This window comes from Pan troglodytes, chromosome 1 (assembly GCF_028858775.2).
Source record: "Pan troglodytes isolate AG18354 chromosome 1, NHGRI_mPanTro3-v2.0_pri, whole genome shotgun sequence".
NCBI classification, from domain to species: domain Eukaryota; kingdom Metazoa; phylum Chordata; class Mammalia; order Primates; family Hominidae; genus Pan; species Pan troglodytes.
In genome coordinates, this window is record NC_072398.2 from 28,262,625 (window position 1) to 28,284,364 (window position 21,740).

The 21,740-nt window shown below is 37.0% G+C and overlaps 1 long non-coding RNA gene across 1 annotated transcript in view; it reads left to right on the forward strand.

The window, feature by feature from the left end:
* The window catches only part of LOC129136060 (uncharacterized), a 51,242-nt gene that overhangs the window by 21,826 nt on the left and 7,676 nt on the right, over positions 1 to 21,740 (forward strand). The gene's annotated exons all lie outside the window — the stretch shown is intronic.

Consider the following 21,740-nt stretch of genomic DNA (forward strand, 5'->3'; position numbering starts at 1 on the left):
AAATCAGCCAACTTGACACATCATATCAATGGAACAAAGGAAAAAAACATATAATCATTTCGCTTGATGCTGAAAAGGCATTAATAAAATTCAACATCCCTTTATGACAAAAATTCTCAAAAAAAAACTAGATATGGAAGGAACATACCTCAACATAATAAAAGCCACATGAGACTCATAGCTAGTGTCATACTGAATGGAGAAAAACTGAAAGTCTTTCCTCTAAGATCGGGAACACGACAAGGATAGACACTTTGACTAGTGTTATTCAACACAGTACTGGAAGTCCTAGCTAGAGCAATCAGACAAGAGAAAAATACGGAGCATCCAAGTTAGAAATGAAGAAGTCAAATTACTCTTGTTTGCAGATGATATGATCTTATATTTGGAAAAACCTAAAGACTCCACCAAAAAACTATGAGAACTGATAAATTCAGTAAAGTTTCAGGATCAACAAAATCAACATATAAAAATCAGTAGCTTTTCTATATGCCAGCAGTGAACAATCTGAAAAAAAATTAAAGTAATCCCATTTACAATAGGCACATATAAAATTAAATACCTGGGAATTAATTTAAAGAAGTGAAAGCTCTCTATAATAAAAAACTTTTCAAATACTGATGAAAGAAATTGAAGAAGACACCAAAAACTGGAAAGATATTCCATGTTCATGGATTCGAAGAATCGATAGTATTAAAATGTCCATACTACCCAAAGCAATCTACAGATTCAATGCAGTCCCTACCAAAATACCAAGGAAATTCTTCACAGAAATAGAAAAAACAAAGAACAAAACTAATGGAATCAGAGCACCTAATTTCCAATTATACTACAGAGCTATAATAACCAATGCAGCCTGGTATTGGCATAGAAACAGACACATAGATCAATGGAACAGAATAAAGAACCCAGAAACAAATCTACAAACCTACAGTGAACTTATTTTCAAAAAAGGTGCCAAGAGCACACAGTGAGAAAAAGACAATCTCTTCAATAAATGGTGCTGCAAAAACTGGATATCCATATGCAGAAGAATAAAACTAGACCCCGCGCTCTCACCATAGACACAAATCAAATCAAAATGGATTAAAGACTTCAATCTAAGACCTCACACTATGAAACTATTACAAGAAAACATTGAGGAAGCTCTCCAGGACATTGGTCTGGGCAAGAATTTCTTTGAGTAGTACCCCACAATCACAGGCAACCAAAGCCAAAATGGACAAATGGTATCACATCAAGTTAAAAAGCTTCTGCACAACAAAGGAAATGATCAACAAAGTGAAGAGACAACCCACAGAATGGAAGAAAATAATTGCAAACTACCCATCTGACAAGGGATCAATAACCAGAATACACAAGGAGCTCAGACAACTCTACAGAAAAAAAAAATCTAATAATCTGATTTAAAAATGGGCATTTCCCAAATGAAGACATACAAATGGCAAGCAGGCATATACAAGTGTGCTTAACATCATTGGTCATCAGAAAAATGCAAATCAAAACTACAATGAGATATCATCTCACCCTAGTTAAAATGGCTTTTTTCAAAAGACAGGCAATAACCAGTAAGAAATGGGGGTGCCCCTGTGTAAAGAAAGATACCGAAGCCTTACATTTGCACCTTAGCCTCAATAGCTAGTAACCCTAGAGAAGCAGCTTGCCAGAGCTCATCTGCAACTCCTGACTCTCAGGAGAAAGGTGGGTTTTAACCCAAAATTATGAGTGAGCTGTTGACTCCAAAATGTACTTGGGAGAAAGGCCAAGCAAGAGGTCATGGGTCACCTAAGCATTATCATGTAGAAAAGACAGTGCAGTGCTTTTCTTTTAGTTTTTGTCTTTTCTTTGCTACACCTTTTACTATTTCCTTTTGGCTTAGAATGTAAAATCAATTGTTAGAAGTTTTGTTCTGAATAAATATTTACTTTTTGTATTGCTAAAAAAATGACAGGCAATAACAAATGCTGGCAAGGATGTGGAGAAAAGGGAACCCTCCTACACCGTTGGTGGGAATGTAAATTAGTACAACCCACTATGGAGAACAGTTTGGAGATCCCTCAAATAACTAAAAATAGAACTATCATATGATCCAGCAATCCCACTGCTGGTTATATACTCAAAAAAAACCATCAGTATACCAAAAAGATATCTGCACTCCCTTATTTGTTGTAGTACAGTTCAGAATAGCTAAAATTTGGAAGCAACCTAAGTGTCCATCAACAGAAGAATGAATAAAAAAAATGTGGTACTTACACACAATGGAGTACTATTCAGCCATTAAAAAGAATGAGATTCTATCATTTGTAGCAACATGGATGGAACTGGAGGTGATTGTGCTAAGTGAAATAAGCCAGGCACAGAAAGCAAACATCACAAGTTCTCACTTATATGTGGGATCTAAAAACCAAAACAATTGAACTCATGGACATAGAGAGTAGAAAGATGGTTAACAGAGGCTGGGAAGGGTAATGGGAGGGTGAGTGGGAGATGGGGTATTAAAAAAATAGAGGCTGGGCATGGTGGCTCATGCCTGTGATCCCAGCACTTTGGGAGGCCAAGGCGGGTGAGGATCACCTGAGGTCGAGATTCGAGACCAGCCTGACTAACATGGAGAAGCCCCGTCTCTACTAAAAATACAAAATTAGCCAGGTGTGGTGGCACATGCCTGTAATCCCAGCTACTCCGGAGGCTGAGGCAGGAGAATTGCTTGAACCCAGAAGGTGGAGGTTGCAGTGAGCCAAGATCGCGCCATTGCACTCCAGCCTGGGCAACAAGAGTGAAACTCCGTCTCAAAAAAAAAAAATTTGAAAGAAAGAATTAGACATAGTATTTGGTAGCACAACAGGGTAACTATAGACAGTAATAATTTAATTGTACATTTAAAAATAACTAAAAGGTTATAATTGGATTCTTTGTAACACAAAGGATAAACGCTTGGTAAATGGATACCCCATTTTACTTGATGTGATTGTTATGCATTGCATATCTGTATCAAAACATGTCAGGAACTCCATAAATACATACACCTATTATGTACCCACAGAAATTAAAAATTAGAAAAAGATTACATAAAGAACTCTTACAACTCAACAATAAAAAGGTAAACAAATTTAAAAATGAACAAAGGATTATTTTCTCCAAAGACCATTTCTCCAAAGGTATACATATAACCAATAATTATACAAAAATGTGTTCAACATCATTAGTCATTAGGGAAATATAAACCAAAACCACAATGAGCCAACTGTGTGACATTCCTGAAAGCATATTGTTTCTTTCTCCTCATTTTGTTGCATTTGTATATACTATATTCACTGTTTGGAGCATCCTTCACCTCACCCCATACTCTGTGTTCCTTGCTATACCCTGCTAGTCTTCAGAATCCATCCCACATAACATTTCTTCATGGAAGCCTTCCCTGACTCACTCTTTATTTAATTTATACTTGGATAGTTCCTCTGAAGTCCCAGAGAAATCCATATTTACCTTGGTCACAGCCCCTAGCATACTATGTTGTAATTGCCCTAAGTTACACACTCCTAGCTAAGAGTCCTTTCCAGCAGAGGCTCTTATTCATTCTGTATCCTTCATACCCAGTACATGGACTGACAAAGAGTGATGCTCAGTAAATAGTTGTTCAATGACTTATTGAGGCAATAGTCCCATCAAACTGATAAAAAATGGAGTTGGCATCCCCCCAAAAAACAAAAACAAAACTGATTGCATTAAAAATATTGAGTGAAAAAGTGATTCCCTGGATTGTACACTGACCAAACCATTAGATAAATTCCTACAAAAATGGGAGAACAACAACAAATATGCAGGACCCGGGAAATAACACAGAATATGGACAGAAACACTTGCAGTTCAAAAATGGTGATTAAGAAGAAAGCTGGCTTCATTCCTCCCCCTGTTCACCCCCCAGGAAACAAAAGACAAATATATAGCACCAAGATTGTCACCAGCAATATCTCAGAACCCAAACATGAGGATGCAACAGTTCCCAGGGCCACAGAGAAATGAAAAATCTCTGAGCAAATGGTAAGAAAATGAGACTTCCGTATCCATGACACTCATCCTCCCAATCTGACCAGTACCAAATGCATGCAAAATTTCCCATGACTCATGGTTTCTACACTGGAAAAAGTGAGATCAAGATGGACATCCAGATTCCACACCATCTTGAGTTCCCTGGCAGAACACCTGCCCTGCCTCATCCCATAGGAAGAATCAGGAAAGCCTGAAGTGAGAAATATCCCTGAAGACAGCCAGAGATAAAAAGAGGAGGCAAGACTACCATCTCCAGTCCGGGAAACTTGGCTCTGTAACTCAGCCAAAGGAGATGCTAAATCAGAGTGGCTGTTCAGCAGCACCATGCTGTAGGAGATTTGTTCCATAGCTGACCTGGGCACAAACCCCTAACCAGCCTTCCCACACGACTGGGATATACCATTTGACACTCCAATTCAGGACTGGCAATACTCTGGTTATTTACTAGAACTGAGGCAAACTGGGTTTAAGGCACCATAACTGGTGCCAGAAAAGAGGCAGTGACCTAGCATTAAAGAAAGGAACGGGAAAGGGAAAGGAGGAAGGAAGGAAGGAAGGGAGGGAGGGAGGGAGGGAAGGAGGATGGGAGGGAATTAACAGGAAAATTGCAAAGAATCTCTAAGCAAATATATCTAATAAAAACCAGAACAAGCCAGATGGAGAAAATTGGAATAAATAACTAATTATTCAATGCAAAGACATAGATACACATCCACAAGAAACACCAGCAAACAGGGAACCATGGCCTCCTCAAACAGACAGAGCAATGAACCAGTGACTGTCCCTAACAATATGGCAATATGTTAACTCTCTGACCAGGAATTCAAGATAGCAGTGTTAAGGAAATTCAGTGGTCTCCAAGATAACACAGAAAAGCAATTTGGAAATTTATCAGATAAATTTAATGAAGAGACATAAGTAATTTTTAAAAACCAAACAGAAATCTTGGAAATAATTTTTCTGGACTGAAAATTTTATTAGAGGCTCTCAACAGAAAATGGATAAAGCAGAGGAAAGAATCAGTAACCTCAAAGACAGGCTATTTGAAAAAACAGAGGAGAAGAAAAACAAATGAAAGGAAGGAAAATCATCTATAAGATATAGAAAATTATCTCAAAAGGCCAAATCTAAAAATTATTTGTGTTCAAGAGGGAGCTGAGCAAGAAGAGGTAGAAAGCTTATTCAAAGAAATAATAATAGAAAATTTTTCAAAACTTAAGAGATAAATATCCAGGTACCAGAAGATCAGAGAACACCAAAGAGATTCTACTTGAGCAAGACTACTCAAAGCCACGTAATAATCAAACTGTCAAGGTCAAGGAGAAAATCCTAAAAATAGCAAGAGAAAAGAAACAAATAGCATATAAAGAGTCTTCAATTTCTCAGGCGATAGACTTCTCAACGGAAACCATATAGGCCAGGAGGACGTAAGATACGTTCAGAGTGCTCAAAGAAAAATACTGGCATCCAAGAATATTGTATCTAGCAAACATAACTTTCACATATGAAGGAGAAATAAAAGTCTTTCCCACACAAACAAAATGGAAATAATTCATAATCAATAAATTCATCTTACAATAAATGTTAAAGGGAGGCTGGGCATGGTGGCTTATGCCTGTAATCCCAGCAGTTTGGGAGGCCAAGGTGGGCAGATCACAAGGTCAGGAGATCGAGACCATCCTGGCCAACATGGTGAAAACCCGTCTCTACTAAAAAGACAAAAATTAGCGGGGTGTGGTGGTGCACACCTGTAGTCCCAGCTACTCAGGAGGCTGAGGCAGGAGAATCACTTGAACCCAGGAGGCGGAGGTTGCAGTGAGCCGAGATCACACCACTGCACTCCAGGTTGGGCAACAAGAGCGAAACTCTGTCTCAAAGAAAAAAGAAAGAAATGGTAAAGTGACCTCTTCAAACAAGCTGAAAGAACAAAAAACACTGAAGTCCAAAAAGGAAACATTTGAAGGTATAAAATCCACTGGTAAAATTAAGGACACAGACAAACCCAGAATACCCTACTACTGTAATTTGGTGTGCAATCCACTCATAGCTCTTGTATGAAGCCTAAAAGACAAATATATCAAAAATAATAATATCTATAGCAACCTGTTAAGAGATAGGCAACATAAGAATATGTAAATGAAGACAACATAAAGTCAAAATATAGACGTCCCCACATTTGCAGTTAACACGTTAGAGAGTTTTTTCATTTTTTCTTGATTTGTTTGTTTCTATTCTTTTCTTTGTAATCTAAGTTATCATCTCTTTAAAATAACTTGTTATGTCTATAAGATGATTTTTGTAAGCCTCACGATAACCACAATGTGAAAACCTATAATAGATCCACTTTTTGAAAAAAGCAACAAATTAAAACATACTACCAGAGAAAATAACCAATAATGAAGACAATAAGAAAGAGAAAAGCCACAAAACAACCAGAAAATAAGCAACAAAATGGCACTAGTAAGTCCTTACTGCCCAATAAAAATACTGACTTAAATAGACTCAAATTCTCCAATTAAAAGCCACAAAGTGGCTAAATGGATAAAGAAACATGACCCAAATTTGTGCTACCTGCAGGAAACCCACTTCACCTATAAAGACATGCATAGACTGAAAGTGAAAGAGTGAAAAAAAATATTGCATGCTACTGGACACCAAAACAGAACAGGAATAGGTATACTTACATCATGCAAAACAGACTACAAGTCCACGAGACAAAGAAGGTCACCATATATGGTAAAAGAGACAATTCAGCAAGAGAATATAAACTGAAAATCGATGTATGATAAAGGAGACAGTTCACCAAGAGAATATATGCATGCACCCAACATAGGAGCTCCCAAGTATATAAAGCAAACATTAATAGATCTAAAGGGAGAGATAGATTTCAACACAATAATAGTATACAACTTCAACAACCCACTCTCAGTAATGGAGATATCATTAACAGAAAATCAACAAAGAAAATCAGAGTTAAACTACACACTAGACCAAATAAGCCTGACAATAAGAGATCATTTAACCCCATGACTGCAGGATACACATTCTTTTCATCAGCACAGGGGAGATTCTGAAGAACAGACTGTATCTTGGGCTACAAAAACATATCTTAGGCTACAAAATAAGTCTCAACAAATTCAAAAAAGTAGAAATCATATCAAGTATTTTTTCTTATCTCAATGAAATAAAACTAGAACTTAATAATAAAAGGAACCTCAGTAAATGCACAAACACATGAAAATTAAACGACGTGCTCTTGAAGAACCAAAGGGTCAATTGCAAAATTTTTTAATTTCTTGAAACAATGAAAATGGAAATATAACATATCAAAATATGGGATGCAGCAAAAGCAATAGTAAGAAGGAATTTTATAGCAATAAAAGCCTATGTCAAAAAAGCAGAAAGACTTCAAATAAATAACCTAACAATGCACCACAAAGAACTAGAAATGCAAGAGCAAACCAAACTCAAGATTAATAGAAGGGAAAAAATACTAAAGATCAGAGTAAAAATAAATGAAATTGAGACTAAAAAAATACAGAAGATAAACAAAATTAAAAGTCTATTTTTTGAAAAGATAAAAATGACAAATCTTTAGCCAGACTAAGGAAAAACAAAAGACTCAAATAAATAAAATTATAAATGAAAAAGGAGACATGATAGCTGAGAACACAGAAATACAAAGACCATTAGAGATTATTATGAACAACCACAGAGCAATGAATTGGAAAACCTAGAAGAACTGGATAAATTCCTGGACACATAAAACCTACTAAGATCGAACCATGAAGAAAGAGAAAACCTCAGCAAACTAATAACAAGTGATGAGATAGAGGCCTTAATAAAAAAGTCTCCCAACAAAGAAAAGCCCAAGCTAGGCATGGTGGCTTATGCATGTCATCCCAGCACTTTGGGAGGCCAAGGCAGGAGGATCATTTAAGGCCAAGAGTTCAAGACCAGCATGCACAACACAGCAAGAACCCGTCTCTACAAAACATAAAAATAAAAAAAAAATTAGCTGGGTTTGGTGGTGCATGCCTGTAGTCCTAGCTACTTGGGAAGCTGAGACAGGCAGATCACTTCAGCCAAGGAATTTGAGGCTGCAGTGAGCTATAATCACAACACTGCACTCCAGCCTGGGCAAAAGAGCAAGGATTTGCCTCTATTAAAAAAAAAAAAGTTTTTTAAAAAAGCCATGACCTGATGGCTTTACTACCAAACTCAACCAAACATTTAAAGAAAAACTAATACCAAACATTCTATTCAAATTCTTCCAAAAAAAGTTGAAGAGGAGGGAATCCTTCAGCATTACCCTGATACTAAATGATACTAAATGATACTAAATCAGACAAGGACACAAAAAGAAAGAAAACTGTAGACTAATATTACTGATAAAAATAGATGCAAAAATTCTTAACAAAAACCACCAAACTGAATTCAGCAACTCATCAAAAAGAACATTCACTGTGATCAAGTGGGAGTCATCCCAGGGATACAAGAATGGTTCCACACATGCAAATCAATAAATATGATACATCACATTAACAGAACCAAGGACTAAAACCATATAGTCATTTCAATAGATGCTGAAAAAGTAATAAAATTCAGCATCCTTTTATGAGGAAAAAACCCACAAACTGGGTATAGAAGGAACATATTTCAAAGTAATTAAGGTCACATTGACAAATCCACAGCTAACTGATCATACCGAACAGGGAAAAATTGAAAGCCGTTCCTCTAAGATCTGAAACAAGTCAAGGATGCCAACTTTCACCACTTTTATTCAACATAGTACTGGAAATCCTGGCCAGAGCGATTAGGCAAAAAAGAAATATAAATCATATTTAAATTGAGAGAAAGAAGTCACATTAGCCTTGTTCACAGTTGACATGATCTTATACTTAGAAAATCCTAAAGACTCCACCAAAAAAGGATTAGAACTAATAAACAAATTCAGTAAAGTTGCAGGATACAAAATCAACATACAAAAATCAGTAGCACTTATATACCCCAGAAGTCAAGAAAGTAATTCCATTTACAATAGCTACAAAGAATATAAAATACTTAGGACTCAATCTAATCAAAGAAGTAAAGATCTCTACAAGAAAAACTATAAAATACTGAAGAAATAAATGGAAAAGGAAATGCAAAAATGGAAAGACATTCCAGTTTATGGGTTGGAAGAATTAGTATTGTTAAAATGACTATTCTACTCAAAGCAATTTACCGATTCAATGCAATCCCTATCAAAATACCAATGACGTTTTTCACAAAAATAGAAAAAAGAATCCTAAAATTTATATGGACCCACAGAACACCCCCAATACCCAAAGCAATCCTGAGTGAAAAAAAGAAAGCTGGAAGCATCACACTACCTGATTTCAAAATATGCTACAAAGCTATAGTAAGTAAATCATCATGGTATTGGCATAAAAACAGATATGTAGACCAATGGAACACAATAAAGAACCTAGATATAAATTCATGCATTTATGGCCAACTCATTTTCAACAAAGTTGCCCAGAACATGCAATGAGGCAAGGACAATTTCTTCAATATATGGTTCTGGGAAAACTGAATAACAATATGTAGAAGAAAAAAACTAGAGCCCTATCTCTCCTCATATACAAAACTCAAACAAAATGCATTAAAGATTTAAATCTAAGACTTGAAACTATAAAACTACTCAAAGAAAATATTGGGGAAATGCCCAATGGCATTGGCCTGGGCAAAGATTACTTGTGTAAGACCTCAAAAGCACAGGCAACTAAAACAAAAATCAACAAATAGGATTATCAAGCTAAAAGGCTTCTGCGCAGCAAAGGAAATAATCAACAAAGTGAAGACATAACCCATAGAATGGGAGAAAATATTTGCAAACTATCCAACTGACAAGGGATTGAATAGCCAGAATATATAAAGACCTCAAACAACACAGTAGCAAAAAAACAAATAATCCAATTTTTAAATGGGTAAAAGACCTAAACACAAATATCTCAAGAGAAAACATACAAATGGCTAACAGGTATATGAAAAAATGCTTAACATCACTAAATATCAGAGAAATGCAAACCAAAACCACAATATGATATCATCTCACCCCAGTTAAAATGGCTTTTATCAAAAATACAAGGAATAATGATATGGATCATAGCAAGGATATGGAGAAATGGGAATTTCGTACACTGTGTTTGGGAATGTAAATTAGTACAGCCAGTATAACAATTGTATTGAGTTTCCTCAAAAAACTAAAAATAGAACTACCATATGATACAGCAATTCCACTACTGGGTATATATCTAAAAGAAATGAAATCAGTATATTGAAGAGATGTTTGCACTCTTATGTCTATTGCAGCATTATTCACAATAACCAAAATATGGAATCAACATAAGTGCTCATCAGTGAATGAATGGATAAAAAAATGTGGTATATATAAACAGTGGAATGCTATTCAGCCATAAAAAGAATGAAATTCTGTCATTTGCAGCAACATGGATGGAAGGTCATTATGTGAAGTGAAGTGAAGTAAGTCAAGCACAGAAAGACAAATATCACATATTCTCATTCATATGTGGGAGCAAAAACAGTGAATTTCATGAAGATAGAGGGTAAATTGGTGGTTGCCAGATGCTGGGAAAGGTAGTGAGTAGGAGCGGATAAAGAGAGGTTGATTAATGAGTATAAATATGCAGTTTGACATAGGAAATAAGACCTAGTGTTTGATAGGTGAGTAGTACGACTACAGTTTACAGTACCCCATTGTATATTTCAAATAGCTAGAAGAGAATAATCTGAATGTTATTAGCATAAAGAAAAGACAAATATTTCAGGTGATGGATACCCTAATTACGCTGATTTGGTCTTTACAAATTATATTAAGGTATTACATTACCACATGTACATCCATATGTATATCCATTATGTATCCATAAAAAAAAAATATTTTTTAAAAGAAGGTGGAAGACCTAGATTCCTTTTGATTTAAGTAAGGAAAGATAAACAGTTGGGAACGTTTCACCTGATAAGAGAAGTGAAAACTATGCACATGTGTAATGGCCCATCCTTCTTGACTGTATATTTGAAAATGTGTCCTGTATGAAAAAAGAGTACCCTGATTCAGGTTTTAAGATTGGGGGAGTAGAGACAAGGAGTAAGGTAACCATTAATGGAGCGAATGAGAGAAAGACAATATGAAAGCAGGTTTTAGTCCAGTAAACTTAAAAAAATTTTTTTAACACTAAAATGAACTTCTTCTGTGATTTTCCTGTCACAAAAAGATATTTAATGGTAATAATAGCAGCTAAATAGTAATTATTCTGGTACAAGCACTGCATCAAATCCTTTACTTGTGTTGTAATTTAATCCTAGCAATATTTTATGCAAAACACACCAGAAATCATCTTTACTGATACTTATTTATTTTTATTTTTTGAGATGGAGTCTCATTCTGTTGCCTGGGCTGGAATGCAGTGGTATTATCTCAGCTCACTGAAGCCTCCATCTCCCGGGTTCCAGCGATTCTCCTGCCTCAGCCTCCTGAGTAGCTGGGATTACGGGCATGCACCACCACATACAGCTAATTTTTGTATTTTTAGTGGAAGTGGTGTTTCACCATGTTGGCCAGGCTGGTCTCGATCTCCTGACCTCGTGATCTGCCCACCTTGGCCTCCCAAAGTACTGGGATTACAGGCATGAGCCACCACACCTGGCCAATACTTTATTTAAATAAATATTTGACAACATCTATCCAGTTTAATGTATTCTACAAAAGAAATCCCAAGGACACACAATATTTTCCTTTTAAAATAGTTTAATATATGTGCACATAATATTTTCTATTTTTTCTTTATCTTTATTAATTTTGTTATTGCTATTATTCTTAAGTTGAATGCTTTCATTATTTTTCAATCTTTTATTTTCTAAGAAAAATGCATTTTAAAACTGCAAAATTTCTTCTGAGTATTGCTTTATGTCCCATTTATTTTGGTAAGAGTTCTCATAATTTATTTCTAAATAGTTTTGCTTTGCTTTTATACCCAAGAACGTAGAGGGATATTTTATACTTCCAAGTGGACAGATTTATATGTGTGTGTTTATGTGGCTAGCACTTTCGTTAATTTCCATTTTTATTGCTTTGCACTAGGAGAATGCAACTTGCATGACCCTGTTTACTTTGGAATTTGTTGATATTTTCTCTGTGGCTCAACATATGAACTGATTTTGTAAATTTCTGTATATTTTTAAAAATGTGTTGTCTTTGTTGAATACCAACTTTTACATATATCTATGAGATATGTGTATGTTATTCAAATGCTATTACTATATAATACCTTCTTTTTGTGTAGTCTTATTTTTTATGCATCATTAGGTTCTCCTTATATTTCTATCAGTTTTGTATATTTCGAAGTTGTTAGATTCATGAAGTTACGTGACTTCTTAGTGAACTGTCCTTTTTTTTTTTTTGAGATGGAGTTTCACTCGTGTTGCCCAGGCTGTAGTTCAGTGGTGCCATCTCAGCTCACTGCAACCTCCATCTCCCAAGTTCAACTGATTCTCCTGCCATGGCCTCCTGAGTAGCTGGGATTACAGGTGCCCACCATGCCTGGCTAATTTTTGTATTTTTAGTAGAGACAGGGTTTCACCATGTTGGCCAGGCTAGTCTTGAACTCCTGACCTCGTGATTCTCCCGCCTCAGCCTCCCAAAGTGCTGGAACTACAGGCGTGAGCCAGCACATCCAGCCATGAACTATACTTTTAATCAATATAAATATGTCTCATTTTTCCTTTTATGCATTTGGCCTTAAATTCCATTTTATTTTATATTGATACTCTAAAATTAGCTTATTTAAACTTAATTTTAAATTTTTGAATAGTGTTATATTCACAGAGTTCAAACTTGAAAATGTACAGAAGCATATCTAAAGAAGTAGGCTCTTCACTCTGGTATCCCCCAGACACAGAATTTCCCTCCCAAGACACAGTGTTATCTGTATGTTGAATATATATCTGGATTGGGGTTTGGGCAGGGAAAGCAGGCATGTGCTTGAGCCACCATCTTGATTCAGACTGTGAATATTATTCCAGTGGTGTGAATACAGCTAGAATACGTTCTCTTGCATCAGCCTAGAGTTGCAAATTCACATGTTGGGCCCAAGGAGAATGTCCCGTGGTCTATCTTAGGCCCTGTAGTCTAGGGAAGCCATTCTGTATTCCAGAACCTACACCATTTTCTAGCTTGTTGGTGGGGAAGGGAAGTAGGAAGGTGGTAGTGGGTGCGGAATCAGGGAGGTGTTGACATGGATTTGGGCCTTGAAATTACCCATTTTGGAGAAATTTATTTCTTGAAATACCCACTCATGAGAGACTCTCTGATGTTTCAAGACTATTAGGCTCAATGAATAATCAACCAATCAACAGTTTTGACTGATACTTATTGTCTTGATGTGGATAATCATTATAGACACAAGCCAGTTCCTACTCTTGAGAAGCTTAAAATTTAGAGGAGGTTAAAAATATTCAGAAAACAAGTAATAACATGAGGAAACTTAAAACCAAATGTATGCCTCAGGATGATCCTGTTGGTCTTAGAAAAGTGGTAAATTCACAGAACTCCTATATACCTATGTGAGTTATATATATATATCCTTAAATGGAGCATTATTTCCTGCTGGCTTTTCTTCGCACAGAGCATTTGAAACACAGCCCCATGATGTTAATGGGAATCACACCCAAAGTTTGATTTATATTAGCAGACCATGGACAGTTGTACCACAGATGAAGAATTAACTCCTCTCTTTCATTTATCATTTTCTTATTTTTTCCCCATTCTTGATCTTATTCAGTCTTCTTTTTATCTCTCTCCCCATCCCTTTTCTTTCTTTCTTCACTATCCTTCTCCCACTACTTCTGATGAAGTATTCTCAACAAGCATTCTGAACAATCCCTCCTCTGTGGGCCTCCCTCCTGAGAAATTAGGTGGCTGTGTCAATGCCTCTGATGCCTATTTTTACACTCGTGTTTGTCCGGAGTCTGACGTGGTTTATCACAGTCTCTCCAAAGGCCTATTGTTCAGCACTTCAAGAAGAATGTTGTTATATTGACTGTTAGTGCGTCAGCCCGGCTCTCTCTGGAGGAGCTCTTGGATGAAATTAGATAATTTCCATTAGGAGACCGTGCATTATTAGTCCCCAGTGCCAAACTGGAGAATGAGCCAAGATGACTATTTCTGGCCAGGCTCACCTCAGGAAGGAACCTTCTTGGCTTTAATGGGATTTTGCTATTGTTGGTTGCCTTCTGTTTGACACCAGGCCAGCCCAGGGTTGAAAATTGTTTAGAAAGCTGCATGAAATATAATAGAGCCCCAGCCATTTGCTGAGGCACATTCCTGCACAATGTTTATTTTGAAGAAGGGAAAAAAATATATTGTCCTTGGCAGACAACAATTAAAAAAAAAAAAGAAAGAAAGAAAGCAGTAACTTGAATCTCTGACCATATGCTTCTTGTTGCCAGTTGTGTTTAAAAACTCCCTGCTGGTATCAGAGAATTTCACACTAAAGTGATAAATCTTTTGTAATATTTATAAGCATCTTCATTACAGACCCAGCAAGATATGTGAAGTCATCAGGACTTTCAAGTTTGAGGTGGTCTTAAATGGGTGGATGATGAGGAGGGGAGGATTGAAAGAATATTCCAGGCTCACAGTGGTCCCAGTCTGGGCCCCAGATGTCAGTCCACAAAAATCCCTCTGCCCTTCTCTCTGGTAAAAAACCTTTCTCATCCAATTCTAGGAGCTGAGCCTTTGTGAGCTGGTTGTGTTCTGAGCAGAGTTAATCAATAAAGCGGTGGAAGATGGTAGAAATAAAACTCCTATTCAGTCTTAACGACATTCTAAGGATCAGATTTTGATCAGAGTTGTGGTGGGAGTTTTGGGGCTTTTTGATTCAATAAAAATGGCTCATGATCAGAGTTGACTACAGGGCAAAAGTTGTCTCTATTTTGGCACTGCTATGGCAAGAAATGTCTAGGAATATTGAAATATTGGACACTTTTGAATGAGATTGAAAACTGCTTTCCCTAAATTGCTTTCTTACAAATGTGCTTAGTGTTGCAGGCTTAGCCTTCTTTTATTCTCCAGTCCCTTTGGGGCTAAGTGTGCATGCAAGAAAATGGTAAACACAACAAGACAAAACAAAACCTAATGTGGGGTCTCAATAGACAATCCTTGAAAAAGCAATTAAATTGTATTTATAAGAATTCCTTTGTTGAATTAAAATGGTGTTTCCCAAGACTGTTTAAAGATATAATCTTCAAGTCAAGAAGCCAATTCCATCAATTGACATTTAGATGTCTTCTGACTTGTTTCCTCTCAGTTATTAGGCTTTAGCCTTGGCCTTTTCCTCTTTAGCTCTTTCAATAAATAATATGCACAACTAAGTCTTGACTGTTAACAACAATGGGGGAGAGGGGAAGCAGAGATAATTAAAAGATAATCACCAAAGCTAACCACCAAATCAACTTTAGACATAAATGTCATCCTTTTCCCATGAAATCTTTCATCAGAAATGCTGACCCATGGCCAAACCTCACTGATGGTGGTGTGTGACCCCTGCACAAAAGCAAATGGAGACAGGCAATTCCAAAATGCATGTGGCTCATATATAGACTCTTCTCTGGCTCTGCCTAGATAATGAGGTCCTGTTTTAGCCAGAAGGAGATCAAAGCATCCACGGTGCTAGGAATGAGTTTCACATGGCAGGCAGAATTCTAAGACGATTCTCAAATTCTTGCCTCATGGCAGGTGGAATTCTAAGACGATCCTCAAATTCTTGCTCCATGGTGTACTTGCTGTACATAATTCCCTCCCTATGAGTGTGGGCAAGTCCTGTGAATAGGGTGGGATATCATTCCTGTGATTTGTCTACATTATATTGCAAAAAATGAAGAGATTTTGCAGATGTAATTGAGGTCCCAAATCATTTGATTTTGAGTGAACCAAAAATGAGGTTACCTTGCAAGGGTTTGACTTAATCAAATGAAAGTCCTTAAAGGAGGCATGTGTCCTTCCTCAGGAACGAGGCACTGCCTTAGTCCCTTGGAGCTGCTATGGCAAATTACCACAGACAGAGTGATTTGTAAACAATAGAAACTTATTTCTCACAGTTCTGGAGGCTGGAAGTCCAAAATCAGAGTGCCAGCATGTTTAGGTTCTGGTGAGGGCTCTTTTCCTGTTTTGTAGACAGCTGCCTTCTCAAATGACAGAAAGAGAGCCAAAGAGCTCTCTGGAGTTCCTTATATAGAGGCACTAATCCCATTAATGAGGGCTCCATCCTCATGGCCTAATAATCTCTCAAAGGCCCCATCTCCTAATATGATCACATTGTGGGTTAGGATTTCAACGTACAGATTTGGGGGAGAACACAAACATTCAGTCCATAACAGATGCTCTCCTGCAGGCTTTTAAAAAGCAAACAGCCATGCTGTCAACTGCCTCTGGAGGGAGGCAGCATCTAGGACTTGAGGACCTTTGGGAGGAACTGAATTCTGCCAATAGCCTACATGAGCTTGGAAGTGGAGCCCAGGCTCCAGATGAAAATGCAACTGGCCAATACTTTGTGCCTTGTGAGACTCTGAGCAGAGGACCTAGTTAAGCCATGGCCAGATGCTTGAATGCTGAAACCATGAGATAGTAATGTATGTTTTACACCACTAAACTTGCTGTAATTTGTTACACTGCAATAGATAACTAATACAACTACCCTGGGGACAACATGACCAGTTCTGAAGGGCTGAAAGCTCTACCTGAGTCTGTTGATGCTGCAGGGCTCCAGATGGCAGTTTATCCATGGGCTTGAACCTACAGGGGGCTGGAGGCTTTTAAGAGACCGTGCCTGAGATCTGTCAATTGCCTTCAGCTGGACGTGGCTAGCTGCCTGGGGTTCCTGAGGTCTTGAGGAGGCATTAGCTATTTTCTACTTGAAGCAGCCTTGTGGAGAGTGGAAATGACACAGCATGAGGCCACACCAGTCTGGGCAGGAAAGTGCCTTTTGATATTTATTAACCATGTAACTTGATCAAGTCATTTAAGCTCTTTGAATCTCAGATGTGTCAAAGGGAGATAATATAATTTTTAGAGTTATTTATAGAAGTAAATAAATAATATATATTAAACACCTAACCCAGAGACTGGAATATAACATGTGCTAAATCCATGCATTTTCTTTAAACTTAGCTTAAGCGCTGTCAGACAGCCTTAGTTCAATTCTGCCTCTGCTGCTTGCTAGTATGTTACTTAACTGCTCTCTGCTTCCGTATGATCATGAAGAAAATTAAAATCGCATTCGTACTTATTGTATACAGTTGTAAGCATTAAATAAAATAATTCAGGTAAAGCACTTATCATCTGCATGGCACATAGTAATGTTAATATGTATAGTTATTATCCCTTCACTCCCAATGCCCAAACTGGAATTCTTCACTTCCTCTTCCATAGTCTCATGAACTAATTGAATTTCTAAGATAGCACTTCTCATATTCTCAGATACCTGTATTGTAAGAAGTTGCATGCATTTCTTTCTCTCCCACTCTACCTTTCACTTTATGAGGCAGGAGCCATAATTGATTTATTTCTGCAATCCACCCAGAGCCTTGTCTATCACCTTCCATGTAGCAGATGATCAAAAGCATTAACTTGACTGAACTTTGAATTAAATTGAACAGTGCTAATGGCAGATAAGTACTACTTATGCATCCTAAGAAATGCCAGTGACCTCGTAGAATCTTTTGGTCTTTTCTTCTTGGTAGGTCAAGTTGGACCGGATCAATCTGTCCCTAGCTTTGGTCGAAATATCCCTACATAAAGACTTGTTCATATCATTCATCAATCGACCAACTGAGCATTTATTTTCTGGGAGATGTACATCTATAGCATCTAGTAGATGCTTTGGTGGTACAAACCAAGAGGCAGAAGCCAGATTCCTCTTCTCAGAAACCTCCATGATAATGCAGGGAACACTCTCCTAGTCCAGAACTCCTTTTGCTGTAATGTTGCCCCTGCCCCAGCTCTGCTCATACCTTCTCCTCTGAACTCAGGAGAGACTCCCCAAAACAGCTGCTCGCCATCCTCAGCCACATGAACCTCACATAATTAAGACCCATTACTGAATCACCCTCAGCCCTTGCCTCACTTAGGCTTTGCCTGGAAAACAAGGATATTGATGATGACCTGCCTGGTAGGGCGACTGTGAGAAATAACTCATTAAAATGGCTGCACAGTGCAATGAAAAGGCCAGAGAATAAGATCAAGCAGCTCTCCCTGGCACTCCATTCATTTTCAAGGGAAAACAATTCCGGATCAGAGCTATAAAAAGAATGCCAAAGATAAAGCGAGCCTCTCTCCCCACCTCGGGTTATTTGTTTTCAGTGAGGACCCAGGCACTTGCCTGCCTCCTTTTCAGCCTTTATCACAGCACATTTCTCATCTGTTCTTTTATTCATGCTGGGTCATTTTCATTGTCTCCTGCTCAGAAATGTTTGATAAGAATCTAGCTGAGTGGCATTAGGAAAATCCGCTGCTCAACAAAGGAACCTGCCATTGTGACCCACGCACTTCAAAGCTCTTGCAATATCTTATTTTTATTGTTTCTTTATGTTTTTCAAAAGTACAAACAATGTGGTTTGCGTCCTAGACCATCTGTGGGAAAATATATTTCTCATTAGTTGGATCCTGAACTGCCAATGACTGAAGAAAAAAATGTATAGTAATTCATGTTAAGGTTTGTAAAAATGCTTAACAAATTTTTTTTCTTCTAAAATACAATAGCAATGATTAGATACATGGGTAGAAACCCAAGAGTCAAGATGTCACAACTAGATTGCTCCTGAGTTAATTTAGCGTATCTTTATTTATTAATTCCATATAACTGAGAGTGTAACAAATGCAAAGTATTATGATTGGCCTGAGGGGAGCAGAAAGAGCCTATGCTTTTCATAGGAAGGGCCCGACATGTCTACCAAGTATTACGGAAAAGGACAGTAACAAGGGACCAATGAATGGTATAGACAGGCTTCACAATTATGAGGATTACTCTTAACAGTGCATAGGGCTAGTTTAAAAGATCAAGTTAGTCAAAACAAAATTGATAATACATTACAGAGAACAGGAATTAAAGGAAATTCTCCAAATAGCAAGGAGGCATAAATTGAAGGGAAATGGTAAAGTGGCTTCCTATGATTCATTCATAGAAGCAGAATTAATTGGGCAAACTCAGCAAAAGGTAGTTATTCTGAACTTTCCTCATCGCAAATACCATCCTTGGCCTTCTCCGGTGACATACTAACACTCACTGGGGTTAGTTTCCTGGACTGTAAGATGTTCCTAGTTCCTATCTCGTTCAAACTATTTTCCCAACATCTAGCAAGGTGCCTGGTGCACAGGCAAGTATGTGTTTTATGAATGAATCAAATAAAAACCTGAGTCTAAATGGCATCTTGAAAGGGACTCCACATTTTGTTTCCTTTCTTCCACCAACTCCTATTTTTGGGACACCAGTGGCAAATATTTAACTTAATCATATTTTTCTGTCCATGTCATATCATCATCATCATCCCTTGCAAGGCTCCTTTCTTATGTTATTTTACTTTATTATTTTCTCCTTTTATTCTTCCAGCCTGACTTTCATTCATTTCTCTCCCATAAGCACCCACTCCTGGGTATCTACTTTATGTTCTTAGTTAGGTCCATACCTGTAAATATCATGATATTATTGCATATATGTGATTAATGTACACAAATTGTATTTATCTGTGGATCTCGTTATATTCATTACTTTTTCATGCAAAAATATATTTTTGAGATTTAGTCATGTTGTCCTTTACAGATTGATTGATAAATAAGATAGATGACAGATAAATAATTTAAAAATTCTGACTCTGCATTGTATTCCATTATTTGTGTCTGACATAACTATTCGTTCCTTGGGAAGAGATTTATGGTTGCCTTTAACTCCTCACTATTTCGATTGCCTCTACTAAACAATCCTTTCCCCATGGATTTTGTTGGTAACTTATAATTTTGATACAATTTCAAATTTAAAGAAAAGTTGAAAGAATAGTGCAGGAAATGCCCATATACTCTTTACCTAGATTTATTAATCATTTCATATTTTGCCCCATTTGCTTCCTTACTTCCTATTTCTATTTATATGTAGGCATTTTTAATCATTTGAGAGTAAGCTGGAGATATCAGCCCCTTTATCCCTAAATATTTCAATGTTTATTTCCTTAAAAACACAAACATTCTTTTATATGTCACAGTTCCATTATCAAAATCTGGATATTTAACACTGACATAATACAATATGATTATGTAATCTACATTGCATATTCAAATGGTAACATTTGTCCCAGTACTGGGCACAGAGCTATTCTGCTCTCCCAAACCAGTATCCAGTCCAGGATCATGCATTGTGCTGTGTTGGCTTATCTCTTTAACCTCCTTTAATTTGCAACAGTTTCTCAGCCTTTTTTCTTAACCTTGACTTTTCTGAAGAGGACATATCAGTTATTTTGTAGAATATTCCTCAATTTGGGTTTGTCTAAAGTTTCTTGATGTAAGGTGAAAACTGCCATATTTCTCCACTATAAGGGTAGTATTTTCACCTTTGTAACTAATAAGTAATATTTTGCAAGATCCTTTGAGACTATGTAAATGTTCTTTTCTTCCCTAAATTTTCACTTTTCAGTTTTAGCACCCATTGATAATTTTCTAACTCCAACATTCCTTCTGCTGTAAGGAAGAGCTTGTTCTTTACCCGTATTTATTTATTTATTTATTCATTGACTGACAATATCAATATGGATCAATGGATTTTCATTTTGTCAAATGAGTTTAATTTATTACTATTCAATTATAAAATTATAATAGATTTGGCCTGTGACAGCCACTTCAGGCTAGCTCCAATATGGTTTTAACATATCCTCATTACTGGACAAGCACTTCCTGACTTTCTGGCACAAACAAGATGTTCTAGGCTCATTGTTGACTTCTGCCCCAGCCCTGGAATCAGCCTTTTCTCCAAAGAACGCTGATTTCTTTTAATGGAAGGTGGTATTTAGAAACCAGGATCTGGGCATTAGATAGAACCATTGCCGCCAATGTGGCATGGCTTTTAGGTCTTTTCAGGCGACAATGGCTAGGAAATATATATAATATATCATGTATTTTATTATAGTGATGTTCAGACTGATACCCCTAATCTCAATTCAACAACACACAGTACATTCTACTCATCCTTCTTGCTGTGTTTGTAACTCCAACAATGGGAAATCTGGCTCCCATTATCCTCAATATTTTTACTCTTTTGCTAACCATTACTACTTCAACAAGCAAACTTCATAATAAGTTTAATGTTTGCTTACAGTTCTTCTTCATATACAATCTTCAGAAGTGAAATGCACAGATTTTAACTGCAGTTTGATGAGTAGTGGTAAATGAAATCACCCATCTAACCACACAGCTATCAAGATATAAAGCATTTCCATGATCCCAGAAAGTTCTTTTGTCAACCACCTTCCCACCAGCAGCCATTTCTTATATTTTATTTTTTCCACCATAGATTTTTGTCTGTTTTCCTGTTCTTGGCCTCATATAAATGGGATCATAAAGTATCTACTCCCGTTTGTTTTGCCTC